Below are 20,514 nucleotides of genomic sequence, written 5' to 3' on the forward strand. Positions count from 1 at the left end.
TGATTAGGATTCTTCAGTCTTGCAAAAAGAAGACTGAGAAAGGATGTGATTGGAGTCTATGAAATCGTGAAGTTTCTTTTCTTCTTTCGGTATTCGTTGAGCACTGTAGTGAGCGCTAGGGTGGATACGCGATAATCAGGTCCCACATGGATCTTGTAAGCCCCCCGATTAGACTGGAAGCCCGTCAGAGGGCAGGGACTGTCTCTATCTGTTACCGATTTGTACATTCCAAGCGCTTAGTGCAGTGCTCTGCACATAGTAAGTGCTCAATAAATACTATTGAATGAATGAATGAATGAATGGTGGTGTCAATAGGGGGGAGAAAGGGTGTTGAATCCCCATTTTGTAGATGAGGGAACTGAGGCCAGAGAAGTGAAGTGACATGGCCTCTAATCCCGGCTCCGCCACTTGTCTGCTGTGTGACTTCGGGCAAGTCACTTCACTTCTCCGTGCCTCGGTTCCCGCATCTGGAAAATGGGGATGAAGACCGTGAGTCCCACCTGATTACCTTGTTTCTACCCCAGCATTTAGAACAGTGCTTGGCACATAGTAAGCGCCAAACAGGTACCATTAAAAAAAAATTTGCCCAAGGTTACACAGCCTAGGCAAATCAAAAGGAAAATTTAAGGGTGTTTAAATGGCGTGTCCGTAAACGTTAACTTCGAAAGCAACCGTCCCATAGTTTCTAGTCAAGAATAGACTATTGGTCTGGAGGAATTATTAGATTGACTCAGCAATTACATTTCTTAATTGTGCATTTATCAAGCACTTATTGCATTTCTCATGTTTTTATCTATAAAATGGGAAAGACATCACAGCACCTGGAACATAATAAGAGCTTAACAAATACGATAAAAAAAAAAAATAGGTCACTCCTATTGCCATTCATATGTCCCACCCTTGAGGGAGAACCAATTCATCGTGGTACTTATTGAGCACCTACAGTGCGAAGTACCGAACTGATTGCTTGGGAGTTTGGACAGTCCCTGCCCACAAGAAATATACAGTCTGGAGGAGGAGACGGTTATTAAAATAAATTACAGATAGGGGAAGTGGGAGAGAATAAAGATAGGACCCTAAATGTCGTGGGGCTGAGAGTGTGGTGATCGTATCTCGTTTTGAACAACTTCTCCTCTGGGCTGGGACCACATTCACTAAATGTCAACTCGAAATGCCAAGCAACCTTATCAAAAAAGCCAAGGGGGGCACAACTTTACCGAGGAGGTTTCAGGTATCAAGAACATCATGATTTTCATGTGCAAATACGCCGTCTAAATTTGGGTGCGCAATTAGGTGACTAATTACGTCGAAAATGCAATTACACGCTCAGAAAAGGAATAAGGACACCAGACCCTCCTACGCCTTGCTGCGTTCTCACCGTGGAATGTGGAAGCTTCTTAGCTACCAAGTTCCTCGTGTTGAAAATTTTGAAACTTGGGCAAGTATCGGCAGATGCGACATTAGTCACGTAGTTATTTTTCCACAGTCCCTGTCCCTCGTGAAGTAGCTGCAGCAGAGCAATGGGAGTGGATCGCCCAAGGTCACCCGGCAGACTAGAGGCAGAGGCAGAATTAGAACCCAGGTCCTCTGACTCTTTCCCTCTCAGGGTGGCAACCGGAGCGTTTCCAGTCCTCTACCAGTCTCGGCTATGGGAGGGAGAGTCAAGCAGAGGCCTACCCATCCCATTCCCAGCTTGGCCAGCGGCTAGCGAGCGGAAGGCCATCGGCTCGAGTCGAAATTCCCCTGCGCTGGACAGCAGCGGCACGGGAGAGAATCGAGGGCGGAGACTCGGGTTTACCGCGCCGAAGAAGGAGGCAGTGGTAAACCACTTCTGTATTTCAGCGTGGCTCAGTGGCAAGAGCCCGGGCTTGGGAGTCAGAGGTCATGGGTTCCGATCCCGGCTCTGCCACTTGTCAGCTGTGGGACTGTGGTCACTTCTCTGTTTCTCAGTTTCCTCATCTGTACAATGGGGATTAACTGTGAGCCTCATGTGGGCCAACCTGATGACCCTGTATCTCCCCCAGCTCTTAGAACAGTGCTCTGCGCATAGTAAGCGCTTAACAAATACCAACATTATTATTATTATTCTCTGGGCCTCAGTGACCTCATCTGTAAAATGGGGATTAACTGTGAGCCTCACGTGGGACGACCTGATCACCCCGTATCTCCCCCAGCGCTCAGAACAGTGCTCGGCACATAGGAAGCGCTTCACAAACGTCAACATTATTACCAGGACGATTGCAGATGGAGGTGGGGCGTCCCGGGAGAGACGTGGCCTCGGTGTCGCTACGGATCAGACGCGACTCGACGGCGTAAGACGAGACCTCCGACTTTCTTCCCCAAGCTCTTTCCTCTAGGCCTCGCTGCTTCTTCTTCCTAATTCTTTCAGCCTCCTCCAGGAGGGTCTGTGCTTGAAGGAATGGAGGGAGAATAGAATAGGTAAGGTTTTTCCACCTCCGGGTCTCTCTGGTGAAACCGCTGACCTCAGAATCTGACCGAGATGTGGACGATGAGGCGTCTGCCACAGCTTCCCCCGGTGGGGAAGGACAGGAGGGAAGACTTCGACTTTGTAATAATGTTGGTATTTGGTATTTGTTAAGCGCTTCCTCTGTGCAGAGCACTGTTCTAAGCGCCGGGGTAGACATAGGGGAGTCAGGTTGTCCCACGTGGGGCTCACAGTCTTCATCCCCATTTTACAGATGAGGGAACTGAGGCCCAGAGAAGTGAAGTGACTTGCCCACGGTCACAGAGCTGACAGGTGGCAGAGCTGGGATTTGAACTCATGACCTCGGACTCCAAAGCCCGGGCTCTTTCCACTGAGCCACGCTGCTTCTCTGTCTCCGTCTTTGTCTCCGTCACTCGTCGGCTGAGTGACCTCGGGCAAGTCACTTGACTTCTTTGTCGCCTCATCTGGAAAATGGGACTAAGACTGTCAGCCCCAGGTGGGACAGAGACTGTGCCCGACAGGATTAGCCCTATCTACCCCAGTGCTTAGTACAGCGTCTGGCACATAGCACTAACAAATACCATAAAGAAAATAAAAAGCAGATCTCAGCCACTCCACCGCTCTTCCTTCCTGTCACCATTCATTCCTGTCATGCTGTCGAGAAGCAGCGTGGCTCAGTGGCAAGAGCCCGGGCTTGAGAGTCAGAGGTCATGGGTTCGAATCCCGGCTCTGCCACTTGTCAGCTGTGTGACCGTGGGCGAGTCACTTCACTTCTCTGGGCCTCAGTTTCCCTCATCTGTAAGATGGGGATTAAGACTGTGAGCCCCACGGGGGACAACCCGATGACCCTGTATCTCCCCCAGCGCTTAGAACAGTGCTCTGCACCTAGTAAGCGCTTAACAAACACCAACATTATTATTAACATTATTATTATTACCACCGCTCAACTGAGGTTTGAGGGCAACAGTCTATGAAGGGAAGAGACTGAAAGAGGCAGAAGGAAAGGAAAAATAAACAACTTCCCACCATCTCCAGCAGTCTCATTCTTTCATTCATTCATTCAATCATATTTATCGGGTGCTTACCATGTGCAGAGCACTGTAAAATGCTTGGGAGAATACAATAAAACAATAAACAGACATATTCCCTGAACACACCGAGTTTGGGAGAATACAATAAAACAATAAACAGACATATTCCCTGAACACACCGGGTTTACAGTTGGGGAGACAGACATCGATACAAATTACCCTATTAATTTTGTTAATGAAATGTACATCGCCTTAATTCTATTTGTTTGCTATTGTTTTAATGACATGTTCATCCCCTCGATTCTATTTACTGCTATTGTTCTCGTCCGTCCGTCTCCCCCGATTAGACCGTGAGCCCGTCGAAGGGCAGGGACCGTCTCTGTCTGTTACCCATTTGTCCATTCCAAGCGCTTAGTACAGTGCTCTGCACATAGTAAGTGGTCAATAAATACTATTGAATGAATAAATGAATTACAGATAAGTGCATAAGTGCTTTGGGGCTGGAAGGGGGGAAGAACCAAGGGAGCAGGTCAGGGTGAGGCAGAAGGGAGTGGGAGAAGAGGAAAGGGTGGGGGTTAGTCTGGGAAGGCCTCTTGGAGGAGATGGGCCTTCGATAAGGCTTTAAAGGGGGAAGAGTAATTGTTGGGGGAGAGAAATTGTCCGTTGGATCGGAGGAGGGAGGCGGGAGGGAGGGAGGAGGAAGGGAGGATGTCCCAGGCCAGAGGCAGGACATCGGTGAGTAATCCCACCCTCGCCACTTGTCGTCTGTGTGACCTTGGGCAAGTCACTTAACTTCTCTGTGCCTCAGTTGCCTCATCTGTAAAATGGGAATTAAAAGCGTGAGCCCCATGGGGGACAACCTCATTCCCTTCTATCTGCCCGAGTGTTTAGAACAGTGCTTAGCACATAGTAAGTGCATAACAAATACCATAATCATAATTTTTATTATATAATAATCTTACAATATTACGATCCGCTTAGATGACTGCATCAGCCTCCTCTCTCACCTCCCAAGCTCCAGCCTCTCCGCACTCCAGTCCTTACTTCCCTCCGCTGCCTGGATTATCTTTCTACAGAAACGTTCGGGGCACTCATTCATTCATTCAGTGGTATTTATTGAGCGCTTACTAGGTGCAGAGCACTGTACTAGGCGCTTGGAATGGACAATTCGGCAACAGATAGAGACAATCCCTGCCCGTCGACGGGCTCACGGTCTAATCGGGGGAGACGGTCGGACAAAAGCAATAGCAATAAATAGAATCAAGGGGATGTACATCTCATTAACAAAATAAATAGGGTAATAAAAGTATAGACAAATGAGCAGATGAGCACAGTGCTGAGGGGAGGAGCAGAGGGAAAGGGGGGAAAAGGGGCTTAGCTGAGGAGAGGTGAAGGGGGGGCAGAGAGGCAGCAGAGGGAGCAGAGGGAAAGGGGGAGGCTCAGTGTGGGAAAGCTTCTCGGAGGAGGTGAGCTTTAAGTAGGGTTTTGAAGAGGGGAAGAGAGTCAGTTTGGCGGAGGTGAGGAGGGTGGGAGTTCCGGGACCGCGGGAGGACGTGGCCCGGGGGTCGACGGCGGGATGGGCGAGAACGTGGGACGGCGAGGAGGTGGGCGGCGGAGGAGCGGAGCGTGCGGGGTGGCCGGTGGAAAGAGAGAAGGGAGGAGAGGTAGGAGGGGGCAAGGGGATGGACAGCCTCGAAGCCTAGAGTGAGAAGTTTTTGTTTCGTGCGGAGGTTGATAGGTTGATACGGCATGTCACCCGCCTCCTCCAAAATCTCCAGTGGTTGCTTAGTCTCCTCTGTAACAAACAAAAACTCCTCACCATTGGCTTTAAAGCTCTCCATCACTTTGCCCCCGCCTCCTACCTCACCTCGCTTCTCTCCTTCTATACCCCAGCCCACACACTTTGCTCCTCTAAGTGCTAACCTTCTCACGGTGCCTCCATTTCGCCTGACTCACCGCCAGAGTTGAGGTGTCTGACGTCCGGCCTGTTACCCGTGTATTTGCTCCCACAGTGGAACAATGACTCACATACCCATTTTCTTTAGGAAAACATCACAATCCTGGCTCAGCTTCCCAGCTCTGGTTCAGACCAAGGGAATGAGATTGTCGATCCCTCTCACCCAGAACTTCCCTCCGGCCTGGAGCTCTCTCCCCTTTCATATCTGACGAGCCACCACTCTTCCTACCTTCAAAGTCCCACTAAAATCACATCTCCTCCAAGAGACTAGGCCTTAATTTCCCTTCCCCACCTTCCCTTCTGCATTGCCTATGCACTTAAATCTGTATCCCTTAAGAATTTGATAGTCACCCTACACTCAGCCCTTCAACGCTTACGTACGTATCTTTATATTCTGCATTTCCCCTATCCGTAATACATTTTAATCTCTAGACTGTAAGCTCCTCGTGGGCGGGGATTTTGTCTACCAATTCCATTGTATGGTGCTCTGAGTACAGTGCTTTGCACACAGTAAGTGCTCAGTAAATAGGGTTGAATCCGTGCTCAGCACAGTGCTCAAGAATTACTCAGTCGACCACTGATTGATGGATTAATTGATTCTTTGGAGAGTTCTCACCCTGAATAATTAAGAGACGCTTAGGTCATCCAAGGAGGTTCATTGTTTACCACAGAACAACCACGCTGATGCCTCCTAACCCAGCATTTGGCAAATATGATATGTAAATTCATTTCAATAGTCCTCTAGAATATGAGTCCGTTGTAGACAGGGATCGTGTCCGGCACATCCGATGAAGGGAACGGGAAGCTCCGCCTCTAGACTGTAAGATCACTGTGGGCAGGGAATGTGTCTGCTTATTGTTATATTGTACTCTCCCAACCGCTTAGTACAGTGCTCTGTACAAATATGATTTTTCTAACTATGATGTTGAATATCAAAGAGGCCATTCCAGATTTCCACCAAAATTTCAGATATGTCCCTGACGCAGACAGAATGCCAGATTGATTGCAGTGCTTAGTACTATGCTCTGCACATAGTAAGTGCTCAATAGATAGCACGGATTGAGCGGATGACTGGAAGAGTCAGCAGTTGATGGGGCAATTCAGTTTGCAGGAATGTGAAATTCTCGGCTCTGTCTTTTGCATCATTCTCAACCCGCCTCTGAGAAACGAGTCACTAGGCGGATCCCAAGCACTTAAAAAAAAAAAGTTGGTATTTGTTAAGCGCTTACTGTGTGCAGAGCAGTGTTCTAAGTGCTGGAGTAGATACAGGGTCATCACAGTCTTCATCCCCATTTTACAGATGAGGTAACTGAGGCCCAGAGAAGTGAAGTGACTTGCCCACAGTCACACAGCTGACGAGTGGCAGAGCCGGGATTCGAACCCATGACCTGACTCCCCAGCCCGGGCTCTTTCCACCGAGCCAAGCTGCAAGCGCTCAAAACCCCACTGATCGACTGACCGATCGACTGACTGATCCAGACTTCCAACGACACCGGAGTTCAGCGGTCCCTGAAAATCAGTGTGCCTTGTTGTTTTAAAAGTCCATTCGAGTGGCTTCAGTCTGTGGTGACACCTAAGCTTTTTAAAGGCTGTTATTGGGGTTGCTCTTCTGTTGATAGTCTGAACACTAGCCAGAAGTTGCCAAATCTTCTCCAAGTCCAAAAGGTAGAGACCAGCGGTGGAAGAATTTGACCGTCAAACGTTAAAAGCAGCAGCCACAAGGAGGGGAGCCTTTCCCCCCGCCCCAATCAAATCTGAATTCTAGTAGAATTTCTCAAGGGACCCAAAAAGAAAATAAACCATAATGTAAAGAAATATTATTCAAAGTTGGAGCCGGGTTGGCTCTGTCTCAAGAAATCCCATTTACCTCATTAACAAAATGATCGAAACAAACTAAAATCTACGGAGGTGCTTCACATGGTGAGCTGCCTTGTTGTGAGAAGGAATAATCATTTCTCTTTGCCTTTTTTTTTTTTTTTACATTAAGACTAGAAACCATCTGGCTGGGTAAGAATGATCTGATAATGTGGAGGGAAGAGAAGGTACATGTCTGGGAGTCAGAGGGACCTGGGTTCTGATCCCGGCTCTGCCACGTGCCTGCTGTGTGACGTTGGGCAAGTCGCTTGCAGTCTCTGTGCCTCGGTTACCTGATCTGTAAAATGGGGATTAAGACTGTGAGCCCCACGTGGGACAGGGACTGTGTCCAACCTGATTAGCTTATATCTACCCCAGTGCTTAGAACAGTACTCGACACATAGTACGTGCTTAACAAATATCATTATTATTGTACAATTGGTTCAAAACCTGGTTCCACCACTTGTCTGCTGTGTGGCCTTGGGCAATTCACTTCACTTCTCTGTGCCTCAGTTACCACATCTGTAAAATGAGGATTAAGACTGTGAGCCCTATGCAGAACAGGGACTGTGCCCAACCCAATTTGTTTGCATACCCCCCTGTGCTTAGTACAGTGCATGGCACTTAATAATAATAATAATAATGATAATGTTGGTATTTGTTAAGCGCTTACTATGTGCAGGACACTGTTCTAAGCACTGGGGGAGATACAGGGTCATCAGGCGGTCCCACGTGGGGCTCAAAATCTTAATCCCCATTTTTCTGATGAGGGAACTGAGGCACAGAGAAGCGAAGTGACTTGCCCACAGTCACACAGCTGACAAGAGGCAGAGCGGGGGATTCGAACCCATGACCTCTAACCCCCCCAAGCCCGGGCTTTCTCCCCTGAGCCACGCTGTTCCTTACAAATTCCATAATCATCATTGTTATTATTATAATTTCCAGACTCCTCGGCTCACTTGGGATCTGGAGACCAGCAAATGGATTCGGATGAACAGGCTTTGCTCCCTCTGGTATCTTTTGTTGAACGAGTTATTGCTTGTAAAACTCTCTCGCATAGAATCTGCAACAAAAATAACTTCAGGAAGGTAACAGAAAGCCTCAGCGACCCCCTTTCTTGCACCTCCCACCTCCCCACCTCCCCACAGTGGATCTGTAGCAAGCTGGGCAACAGAATTCGGCTCCCCCGTCCCACTCCGCTCGAAGGCGTGGGTGACGGACGGTGGCCAGCTCCTCTCTCTCTCCCACTCTTACAACCCAAGAACAGTCGGCAAACCTGAGCTCCGACCTTGTGATCACAGTTCCCAGTTCCGTATGCTCTTTCCGCTAAAAATAATGCGGAACCAAGCTTTCGACATTACGCTAGAGCTCGGATGACCCGCGGTGGTTTGGTAAAATTGAAAGGATGAGCAAGAGTAAAGTGGAAGTCGACGTAAATATCTAACCTTCTTTCTTTTTCTCTCGAATTGGGCAGGGAGCTCAAAAATGATTCCCTTCGCGTGATGAGAAAGACAAAACTGTCTTTAAAAAGAGAGGCTAATTACCACTGTATACGCCTGAGGTTACCTAGACTGAGCGTAAGTGTTCCCGGTTAATCTTCGTTCGAGGAAGCAAGGCCAACTTCCTTAGGAATTTAGTTAGGAATGAGGTTGATTGAAGGGGGCGGGAGGAGAGGGTGAGATGGGGTACTCAGCCAGTAGCTGAGATAAACTGGTGTTAATGTTGGTATCCGTTAAGCGCTTACTATGTGCCGAGCACTGTTCTAAGCGCTGGGGTAGACACAGGGGAATCAGGTTGTCCCTCGTGGGGCTCACAGTCTGCATCCCCATTTTACAGATGAGGTGACTGAGGCACCGAGAAGTTAAGTGACTTGCCCAAAGTCACACAGCTGACAAGCGACAGAGCCGGGATTCGAACCCATGACCTCTGACTCCAAAGCCGTGCTCTTTCCACTGAGCCACGCCGCTTCTCTGGTGTTCCTTGCTACCTTGCTTTCAAGAGGAGGTTATACAGAAGAGGTAGCACTAAAGAGCTGGATCTGGGCCTGTCCCCATTTCCCCGCCTTGTGAAAGTGGCATCAGCTCACATGTCCTGTAAAATCAATAGCACGGTGGGGGAAAAAAAGATGGGGGGGAGCTAGGGAGTTGGGGAGAGAAAAAGGGTAGGAAGAAGGGTAGACTCAAATAGTTTAATTCTTTCTCAGTAATATTTGTTAAGCACTTATCATGCGCCAGGCACTGCACTAAGTGCTGTGGGAGGTATAAAATCATCAGATTGGACACAGTCCCTGACCCACATGGGGCTCACAGTCTTCATCCTTATATGACAGATTGAGGCACAGAGAAATTCACAGAGCAGACCAGCCGGGATTAGAATTCAGGTCCTTTTGATTCCCAGGCCCCCGTTCTATCCAGCAGGCCACGCTAAATGCAAATTTTGGAAACTGGGGTATGAGCGTGAGTCCTGTCTCTCCCTTTCATACCCCGTATTCCATCTGTGCTGTTGCCGAACCGTACATTCCAAGCGCTTAGTACAGTGCTCTGCACATAGTAAGCGCTCAATAAATACTACTGAATGAATGAATCTGTGGACTAAATATTCGAAACGTCTGCCTCCGATTGCCCATCTCTAGACTGACTTGGATGCCAGCTCTTTTTGAGTATGAATGTTAGGTCACTGACTGACCCCAAAAGAGCCCAAATGCTACAGTCTCCAGGTAAGACCTGTGTCTTGCCTGCCTAAAGGGCTACAGTCAATCAATCAATCAATCAGTCACGTTTATTGAGCACTTAGCATGCGCAGAGCACTGTACTAAGTGCTTGGGAGAGTACAAGTTCTTGGGAGAAGCAGCGTGGCCTAATGGATAGGGCACAGGCGGAAGGACCTGGGTTCTAATCCCAGCTCTGCCACTTGTCTGTTGGGAGACCTTGGACAAGTCACTTAATTTCTCCCTGCCTCAGCTACCTCATCTGTAAAATGGGGATTAATACTGTGAGCCCCATGTGGGACAGGGACTGCGTCCCACCCGATTTGCTTGTATCCACCCCAGTACTTTAATACAGTGCCCAACACATAGCAAGCACTTAACAAATACCACATTTATTCTTATTAATAATAATAATAAAGTTGGTGTTTGTTAAGCTTTTACTATGCGCAGAGCACTGTTGTAAGTGCTGGGGTAGATGCAGGGTAATCAGGTTGTCCCACGTAAGGCTCACAGTCTTAATCCCCACTTTACAGATGAGGGAACTGAGGCCCAGAGAAGTGAAGTGACTCACCCACGGTCACACAGCTGACAAGTGGCAGAGTTGGGATTCGAACCCATGACCTCTGGCTCCCAAGCCCGGGCTCTTTCCACTGAGCTATGCTGCTTCTCTATTATTATAAAACAACAGAATTAGCAGACTTGTTCCCTGCCCCTAACGAGATTACAGTCTAGATGAGGAGATAGACATTATCACGAGTAAATAAGTAATTTATAATAGAACATTTAAAGAAATGTACATAAGCTGCTCTGGAGTGGGAGATGGGGCAAATATCAAATGCCCAAAGATCACTGATACAAGCACATAGATGATGCAGAAGAGACAGCGAGCGGGGAGAAACAGGGCTTAATTGGAGAAGGACCCACGGAGATGCGAATTTAATGCTTCGAAGGTGGAATACAGTTTTGAAATGAAACTGTGCCCAAATCCCTTGTAGTGCAGACTTGGAGGTACATATGGAAAAGGAAAGGCTTGAACCTCCGCTTTTATAGCATCCTTGAAAAATCTGACTGAAATGAAGACTTTTTCACAGGTTCTCAACTTAAGTATGCTACATAGCGGATATTTTGCGTGTAATTTTAAGTAAAGCTGTACCCGTCGGCCTTGTGAAACAGACTTATGTATACTTAAATAAAACACATCACTACTCACTTATCTTGATTTCTCAGACTACTTTTTCTTAACTAGACTATAATGATGACAATAACTGTGGTATTAGTTAAGGTCTTACTACGTGCCAAGCGCCGAACTAAGCACTGGGTTAGATGCAAGATAATCAAGTCCCACAAAGGGCTCAGAATTTAAGTAAGAGGGAGCATGGCCTAGTGGATAGAGCCTGCAAGTCAGAAGTACCTGGGTTCAAGTCTCATCTCTGCCACGCCTGCTGTGTGACCTGGGGCAGATCACTTTGCTTCTCTGTGCTCACTTTCCAGCGCTTAGGACAGGGCTTAGCACGTAATAACAATAATGTTGGTATTTGTTAAGCGCTTACTATGTGCAGAGAGCACTGTTCTAAGCACTGGGGTAGATACAGGGTCATCAGGTTATCCCACGTGAGGCTCACGGTTAATCCCCATTTTATAGATGAGGGAACTGAGGCGCGGCGAAGTGAAGTGACTCGCCCACAGTCACACAGCTGACAAGTGGCAGAGCCGGGTTTCGAACCCATGACCTCTGACTCCCAAGCCCAGGCTCTTTCCACTGAGCCACGCTGTAACAAATACCATAATTATTATTGTCCATAATTGGGGATCGAGACCAAGAGCCCCATGTGGGACATGGACCGTCTCCAACCTGATTAGCTTGTTTGTACCCCGGCGCTTACAACAGTACCAGGCACATAGTAAGCGCCTAACAAATGTCATAAAAAAGGTAATAAATCCCCATTTTGCAGATGAGGGAACTGAGGTGTAGAGAAGTGAAGTGACTCGTCCAAGGTCTCAGAGCAGGTCCATGGCAGAGTCAGGATTAGAACACAAGTCCTCTGATTCCTAGGCCTGTGCTCTTTCCATCAGTCTAGAGGGCAGGAAACATGACTACCAACTGTAATGAGCTCTCTCAAGTGTCTGATATAGTGCTCTATACAAAATAAGCGCTCAACGGATACCACTGATTGATTTATAAGCGTACTGCAAAGAGTAGTAGTAAGAGCATCTATTAAGTGCTTACTGTGTGCAGAACACTGTATTAAGCACTGGACCTTAGAGGCCTATCAGACCATCAGCACAGGGTGACAGAAGAGGCTTCTGGATCGAGAAAAAAGTCTTGATAATTATAACTGTGATATTTGATTAGCATTTACTATAGGCCAAGGACTGTACTAATGAGTGAGGTAGATTCAAGATAATCAGGTCAGAGTCCCTGTCCCACATGGGGCTGACGTGGCTAAGTGGAAAGAGCACGGGCTTTGGGGTCAGAGATCATGAGTTCGAATCCCGGCTCTGCCACTTGTCGGCTGGGTGACTGTGGGCGAGTCACTTCACTTCTCTGGGCCTCAGTTACCTCATCTGTAAAATGGGGATTAAGACCGTGAGCCCCACGTGGGACAACCTGATTCCCCTATGTCTACCCCAGCGCTTAGAACGGTGCTCTGCACATAGTAAGCGCTTAACAGATACCAACATTATGATTATTATTATTATTAATAGGGCGGAGAAAATGTATTTATTTAATCCCTATTTTACTGAGGAGGAAACTGAAACGCAGAGAAACCATGTGACTCGTACCAAGGTCGTACAGCAAGCGAAGGGGGATTGGAACCCGGGCCCCGTGACTCCCAGGCCCATGTTCTTTCCATTAGGCCACGCTGCTCCTAGGCAAGGAAGGCTCCCTACTCTGAAACTTAATGATAAGCCCAGTCTTGAAAAGAGAACTGGATAGTTTTATCCAGATAGCTTTTATCTAGATTCAAGAAGCCCAAGTGGGCTTCAATTAACTCTATAAATGGTATTTCAAGCATTTAGAGCCAGGTTGGGTGTCCTGAGGGACCGTTAAACGCCTCGCCGCCGGTTCTCTGCTAACTCCGTCACGGAGATCAAGGCAGAGAAGACGGGGATAAAATAAGCCGTCTTATCTCTCCATATTTCGTCTCACATTTTCTCGAGAGTTTAGAAATAGAAGCTGATGAGTAAGTGGCGACGTGGTTGCTAGCACTGAGTAAAGGATTGGTCAACTCACGTCCCCCAAAAAAGTCCCTGCATTTTTAAACTATATTAGGCAACTGACCACATCTTCAACCGACCGCACCGCTGTGCAATTTTTTTTAAAAAAAATATTTAGTAAGAGGCCTCTGTCTCCGGTTGATACAAACGATGACCTGGCGAATGGAACAAGTTCTAGGGAAATAGTTGACCTGAATAAAGAGACGGGCCGAGGAAACTCAACGTGATCCCACGCTTCCTCTGAAAAAAATTGATAATGTGATAATAAGAGTACTTGCCGGTATTTGTTCAATGCTTATACGTGTCAGGTACTGTTCTAAGCACCGAGGCAGATAAAAGATAATCAAATCTGACACGGTCCCTTTTGCACGTGTGGCCTGGTGGAAAGAGCAAGGGCTAGGATGTCAGAAGACCTGGGTTCTAATCTCGGCCCCACCACTTGCCTGCTGTGCGATCTTTCCCTCATCTGCGAAATGGGGATTCCGTACCTGTTCCCCCTCCTACTTAGACTGTGACCCCCATCATCTTGTATAATCAGGTCCGTGTATATCTAACCTCTGGGCCACGAGAAGCAGCGTGGCCCAGAGGATAGAGCACGGGCCTGGGAGTCGGAAGGACCCGGGTTCTAATCCCGGCTCCGCCACTTTGTCTGCTATGGGAGACTCACTTCACTTCTCTGGCCCTCAGTTACCTCCTCTGTAAAGTGAGGGTTAAGACCGCGAGCCTGATCTGGGACAGGGACTGTGTCCGACCCAATCTACTTGAATCTGCCCCGGTGCTTAGTACGGTGCCCGGCACATAGTGAGTGCCTAACAAATATCACAATTATTATTACTTTTGTTTCTAGCCCAGCCCTCAGTACAATGCTTGGCACATAGTAAGCACTTAAAAAATACCATTATTAGTATGTGGAGCTCACAGTCTGAGGGACAGATAATGAATCCCTACTTTACAGATGAGGAAACTGAGTTATAGAGAAGTGAAGTGAACAGGCAAGAACTCCTTATCAGAACTCCTTATCTTCCCACCCAAACCCTTCCCTCCCCTTGACTTTCCCATCACTGTACACAGCACCATCATCCTTTCTGTCTCACGAGCCCATAACCTCGACATTATCCTTGATTCCTCTCTCTCCTTTAACCCACAGATTCAATCCCTCACTAAATCCGCTTGGTCCCACCTTCACGACATCAGTAAAATCCGCCCTTTCCTCTGCTACTACGTTAATCCCGCCTGGATTACTGCATCAGTCTCCTTGCTGACCACCCAGCCTCCTGTCTCTCCCCACTCCGGTCCATACTTTGCCGCTCGGATCACTTTTTCTTTCTCAAAAATGTTCAGGGCACGTCTCCCCCCCTCCTCAAAAAACTCCAGTGGTTGTTCATCCACCTCTGCATCGAACAAAACCTCCTCATCATTGGCTTTAAAGCACTCAACCACCCTGCCTCCTCCTACCTCACCTCGCTGCTGCGTGGCTCAGTGGAAAGAGCCCGGACTTGAGAGTCAGAGGTCATGGGTTCCAATCCCCGCTCTGCCACTTGGCAGCTGTGCGACTGCGGGCAAGTCACTTCGCTTCTCTGTGCCTCAGTTACCTCATCTGTAAAATGGGGATTAAAACTGTGAGCCTCACGTGGGACAACCTGATGACCCTGGATCTCCCCCAGCGCTTAGAACAGTGCTCTGCACATAGTAAGCGCTTAACAAATACCAACATTATTATTATTACTACATCCCAGTCCACACACTTCACTCCCCTAATGCTGACCTTCTCACTGTGACTCTATCTTGTCTTTCTCGCCACCCACCCCTCGCCCACGTCCCGCCTCTGGCCTGGAACACCCTCTCTCCTCAAATCTGACCATCCATTACTCTCCCCTGCTTCAAAGCCTTATCGAAGGCCCATCTCCTCCAAGAGGCCTTCCCTGACTACGCCCCCTTTCCTCTTCTCCCACTCCCTTCTGCATCGCCCTGACCCGATCCCTTTATGCTTTCCCCCTCCCAGCTCCCCAGCTATTGCGTACATGTCTGTAATTTATTCATTTGGATTGAAGTCTGTGTTTCCACCTCTAGACTGTAAGCTTGTTGTGGGCCGGGAACGTGCCTGGTACTGTTCTAGTGTACTCTCCTAAGTACTTAGTACACTGCCCTGTATGCAGTAAGCACTCAATAAATATGATTGATTGAACGAATTAAAGCGGCAGAATCGGATTTAGAACCCGAGTCCTCTGACTCTCAACTGGCAGAGCTTTAGTAAACCAGTCCAAAACCTTATTTTCTGTTAGATTAATGAATGGCAGCTGAATCTCCTTTCCTCTCCCCTTCACGGCACCTCTGTGTATCTATGAGGTTATTTTGACTACTTCAACCGCCCCCCCCTCCCTCCCATTTTGCTGACTTGATAACACAAGACGACTTTGCTGATGATGATTGCAATTCATTCTGCTGATGCTTCAGCCTCATCAGGATGGTCGGGAACTGACGGCATTTTGGCCCTACCCCGTCGGAGATGCCCAGAGAGTAGTTTGGTCTTCCTGATTCTGTTTTTCCCTCCCTGAAGAGAACATCGTTGCACAACGTCCAGCCCTTATGGCACAATTTAGGTACTGAAGACATTCTGGTGAGCGTGGGGGCAAGCACGCGCCTTCCGCAGCCTTCTCCTCAGTCCTTGCTGTCCCTGCAGTCTTGTTTGGCTGAAGCCCGAGTCCCGATCCACCGCGGTGACAAAGACTTTGTAAGATCGATGAATGAATGCACAGCGTTCCCTACATTTCTCGTCTCTGGACCCTTGAACAAAGGTTCCATCCGATGCCTCGCATGAAGCCTAAAGCTACATTGCCATGGGGAGATAAATGCCATTTATCATTGATATTCTCTTCATTTTATTTTCCTGGAAACCATGTGTTTATTACACACGATCCAGGATATTCTAAAGCAGAGGAAAATAAAGAACTTAAAGCAAATCTTATTTGATCCGAGGGGGTGCCTGCCTTGACTGTGCAGAGTACGGTCAGTATCTCACGTGCAAGGGCTGAGGTTTTCAGAGATGAAAAGTATGATTTGCGTTCTACGTAAGAAAAACGTAAACAACTGAAACATCAAGTGGATGGAAAATTGTGAGGAGGGGATTTGCACCTTGTATTGTATTTGTACCCTTCATTCACCCCTCCCTCAACCCCACAGCACTTAAGTACCTAGCCGCAATGTTTTTATTTCTATTGATGTCTGTCTGCCCTCCAGACCTTAAGCTTTCCGTGGGCAATTTAGTGTTTACCCACTCGGTTATCTTGTATTCTCCCAAGCTCTCAGTACAGTGCTCTGCACACAGTAAGCGCTCAATAAATACAATCGATTGATGAGAAGGCACAGTCTATGTTTTTGTGCGGTAGTGAAGCAGCAGCAGTAGCTTTAATATGAATATTCTAGGTCTCCCCGACTAGATTGTAAGTGTCTCCAGGACAAAGACTGGGAGCCCCATGGGGGACAGGGACTGTGTCTAACTTGATTAGCTTGTATCTACCCCAGTGAGAAGCAGCGTGGCTCAGTGGAAAGAGCCTGGGCCTGGGAGTCAAAGGTCATGGGTTCTAATCCCGGCTCCGTCACTTGTCAGATGAGTGACTCTGGGCAAATCACTTCTCTGGGCCTCAGGACCTCATCTGTAAAATGGGGATTAAAACTGTGAGCCCCACGTGGGACAACCTGATCACCTTGTATCCCTCCAGCGCTTAGAATGTACTTTGCACATAGTAAGCGCTTAACAGATACCACCATTATTATTATTATAGAGAAGCAGCGTGGCTCAGCGGAAAGAGCGCGGGCTTGGGAGTCAGAGGTAAAACTGTGAGCCCACGTGGGACAACCTGGTCACCTTGTGTCCCCCAGTGCTTAGAACAGTGCTTAACTGTTCTTAACTTAACAGTTCTTAACGGTGCTTAACTTAACTAAGCACAGTAACTGCTTAACAAATACCACAATTTATTTATTTTATTTTACAGTGTATACTACTTCTGAATATTCTAAGTGCCTGGACAGCGCTCTGCAGGCAGTAGGTGCTTAATTCATATCGCTGCCGCTACTGACAGTGATGAAGTCAAGAGTCGGAGCCATTAATCGGGCCAAGACGGAAACCGCCTTGCAAACCTGATTGCCATATGGCTTTGGGCGAGTTACTCAATTTTTTCCGGGTCTGAGATCATTCTTCTAAAAACCCTTTCCGCCCACGCCTCCCCGCTCCTCCAAAAAAACTCCAATGATTACCTCACCGATCTACTATTACAACACAGACGGATCCTTCACACCTCATAGGCCGGCCACTCACCCTACCTCAATCCTCCTTCCTCTGGCCTGGAACTCCTTCCTCCTTTTTATCAGACAGACCACCACTTTATCTTCAGAGCTGCACTTTGAAGATATCTTTGTATCTTTGTATCGTATCTTTGTTGTTATGTCGTACTCTCTCAAGCACTTAGTACACGTGGCCCAGTGGAAAGAGCCCGGCCTTGGGAGTCAGAGGTCACGGGTTCGAATCCTGGCTCCGCCGCTTGTCAGCTGTGTGACCGGGGGCAAGTCACTTGACTTTTCTGTGCCTCAGTTACCTCATCTGTAAAATGGGGATTAAGACTGTGAGGCTCATGTGGGACAATGTGATTACCTTGCATCTACCCCAGAGCTTAGAACAGTGCTCGGCACATAGTAAGCGCTTAACAAATACCAACATTATTATTACTTTGCACACAGCGTTATAAAAACGACTGAATCTTCTCCAAGAGGCTTTCCCGAACTAAAACCTCATTTCCCCATCCTATTTGACCTCCCCTCCGCATTCCCTATGCACTTGAGTCTTTGCCCCTTTAGCATTTTGATACTCACCTCACTGCCAGCTTTACGCACGTATGTAAATAACATTTTCCCTAAATGTAATTTATTTTAATATTTATCTCTCCCCATAAGTTGAAAACTCCTTGAGAGCGGAGATCATGTCCACCAACTCTATTGTACTGTACTCTCCAAAGCACTTAGAACAGTGGTCAGAACATATTAAGCACTCAATATCAAAGATTGATTCCCTTTTCTGTAAAATGGGGATTAAATATCTATTCCCCTCGAATTGAGACTGTCAGGTCTGCGTAGGACAGATACTGTGCCCCACCTGTTTATCTTGTGTCTTCTCCAGGTTTTAGTAGTGTCTGTCTTCCCCTCTGTGTCTGTCCTGAGCTTAGAACAGTGCTCGGCACATAGTAAGCGCTTAACAAATACCATCACTATTATTATTATATTGTTACATCGTACTCTTAATAATAATGTTGGTATTTGTTAAGCGCTTACTATGTGCCGAGCACTGTTCTAAGCGCTGGGGTAGATACAGGGTAAACTCTTCCAAGTGTGTGGTAAAGTCCTCTGCATACACTAAGCGCTCAAAAAATACGACTGACTGCTCGACACACAGTAAATGCATAATAGACTAATTATTATTATCTTGGAATTATCCTGGAACCGACCGAGGCAATCTTGTCAACCTGATTGGTACTGACGGCCCAGACTATTCTTCTTTAATGTAAAAACTTGACAGTTGACATTTGTACTGGGGCGTGCCCAGTTGATCCTCAGTCTGAACCTCGACAACACTCTGGTTCTTAAAGAATAGATGTCGCAGAATAATGGTGGAGGCCTTTAATTCCTACTTTTCCCCTCTCTTCACCTTGCTCTTCCCCAAACTTCCATGACTGAGAGCAAAGAGGAAAGAGAGTAAGACGAAGAAAGGAAGCAGAATAAAATCAATGCAGCTACCCATATATTTAGAGAGAGAGATGGAGTATTTGTTATGCCAGACACTGTACTAAGCACTGGATTAGATACAAGCTAATCAAGTTAGACACAGTCCCTGTCCCACATGAGGCTCCCAGTCTTAATCTCCATTTTACGGTTGAGGTAACCGAGAATTGAAGTGACTTGCCCAACGTCACACAGCGGACAAGTGGCGGAGTCCGGATTAGAACCCAGATCCTTCTGACGCCCAAGGCTGTGCTCTATCCACAAGGCCCTGCTGCTTCGCTCTTTGGTTCCAAGTTGCTAGGCCTACCTCTCGAAGACTGTGGAACTTCTCTTGCTGCTGCTGCTGCTGGAATTATGTCAAGTAAATTCCGTGTGGATGGAATTTTCCAAACTGTATCGTACGGTACTTTCCTAAGCGTTTAGTACAGTGCTCTGCACCCGGGGCCGTGAAACTGTAGCCGTTGCTTCTGATGCTCTGCTGCTGTTGTTGCTGCTTCCAAGCGGCCCTTTCAGCCTCCCAGTCTGACAAAATTGGTGTGAGTTTTAGGTGAAACATCACTAGAGATTAGAAACCTGTTCAGGTCTAGCTTGAATCCACTGTAGCACTGCGTAGGAAATCATCTGGTCTCCTAGACCGAGCAGGAGCTCTCAAAAGACCATCAAGACCACCGTGTGGTTGAAGGACTATGGCCTAGTGGAAAGAACTAGGTCCTAGGAGTCAGAGGACCTGGGATTTTTTTTTATGGTATTTGTTAAGCGCTTACTACGGGCCAGGCACTGCTCTAAGCAGCAGCGTAGACCAAGATAATCAGGTTGGACACAGACCATGTCCCACATGGGGCTCACAATATTAATCCCCATTTTGCAGATGAGGTGACTGAGGCACAGAGAAATAATAATAATAATAATATTATAATATATTGCATATTGCAATAATAAATTATTGTGTGATATATCGTATGATGTGCAGTGATTATATTATATATTATATTATAATATGTAATAATCATTATTATTACTATTATGGTATTTGTTAAGCGCTTACTATATGCCAAGCTCTGTCCTAAGCGCTAGGGTAGATACAGGGTAATGAGGTGGTCCCACGTGGGGCTCATACTTATAATCCCCATTTTACAGAGGAGGGAACTGAGGCACTGAGAAGTTAAATGAAATGACTTGCCCCAAATCACACAGCAGACAAGTGGTGGATAAAGGATTGGAACCCACGTCCTTCTGACTCCCAGACCTGGGCTCTATATACTATTCATTCATTCATCCGATAGTATTTATTGAGCGCTTACTATGTGCAGAGCACTGTACTAAGCGCTTGGAATGTACAATTCGGCAACAGATAGAGACCATCCCTGCCCATTGACGGGCTCACAGTCTAATCGGGGGATTACACTAGCCCTCGCTGCTTCTGTTCTAACCCTGTCTCGGCCACTTGCCTGCTGAGTGACCTTGGGCAGGTCGCTTGACTTCTCTGTGCCTCAGTAGCATCATCTGTCAAATGGGGATGAAATGCCTATTC

Source organism: Ornithorhynchus anatinus, chromosome 7 (genome assembly GCF_004115215.2).
Source record: "Ornithorhynchus anatinus isolate Pmale09 chromosome 7, mOrnAna1.pri.v4, whole genome shotgun sequence".
Lineage (NCBI taxonomy): Eukaryota > Metazoa > Chordata > Mammalia > Monotremata > Ornithorhynchidae > Ornithorhynchus > Ornithorhynchus anatinus.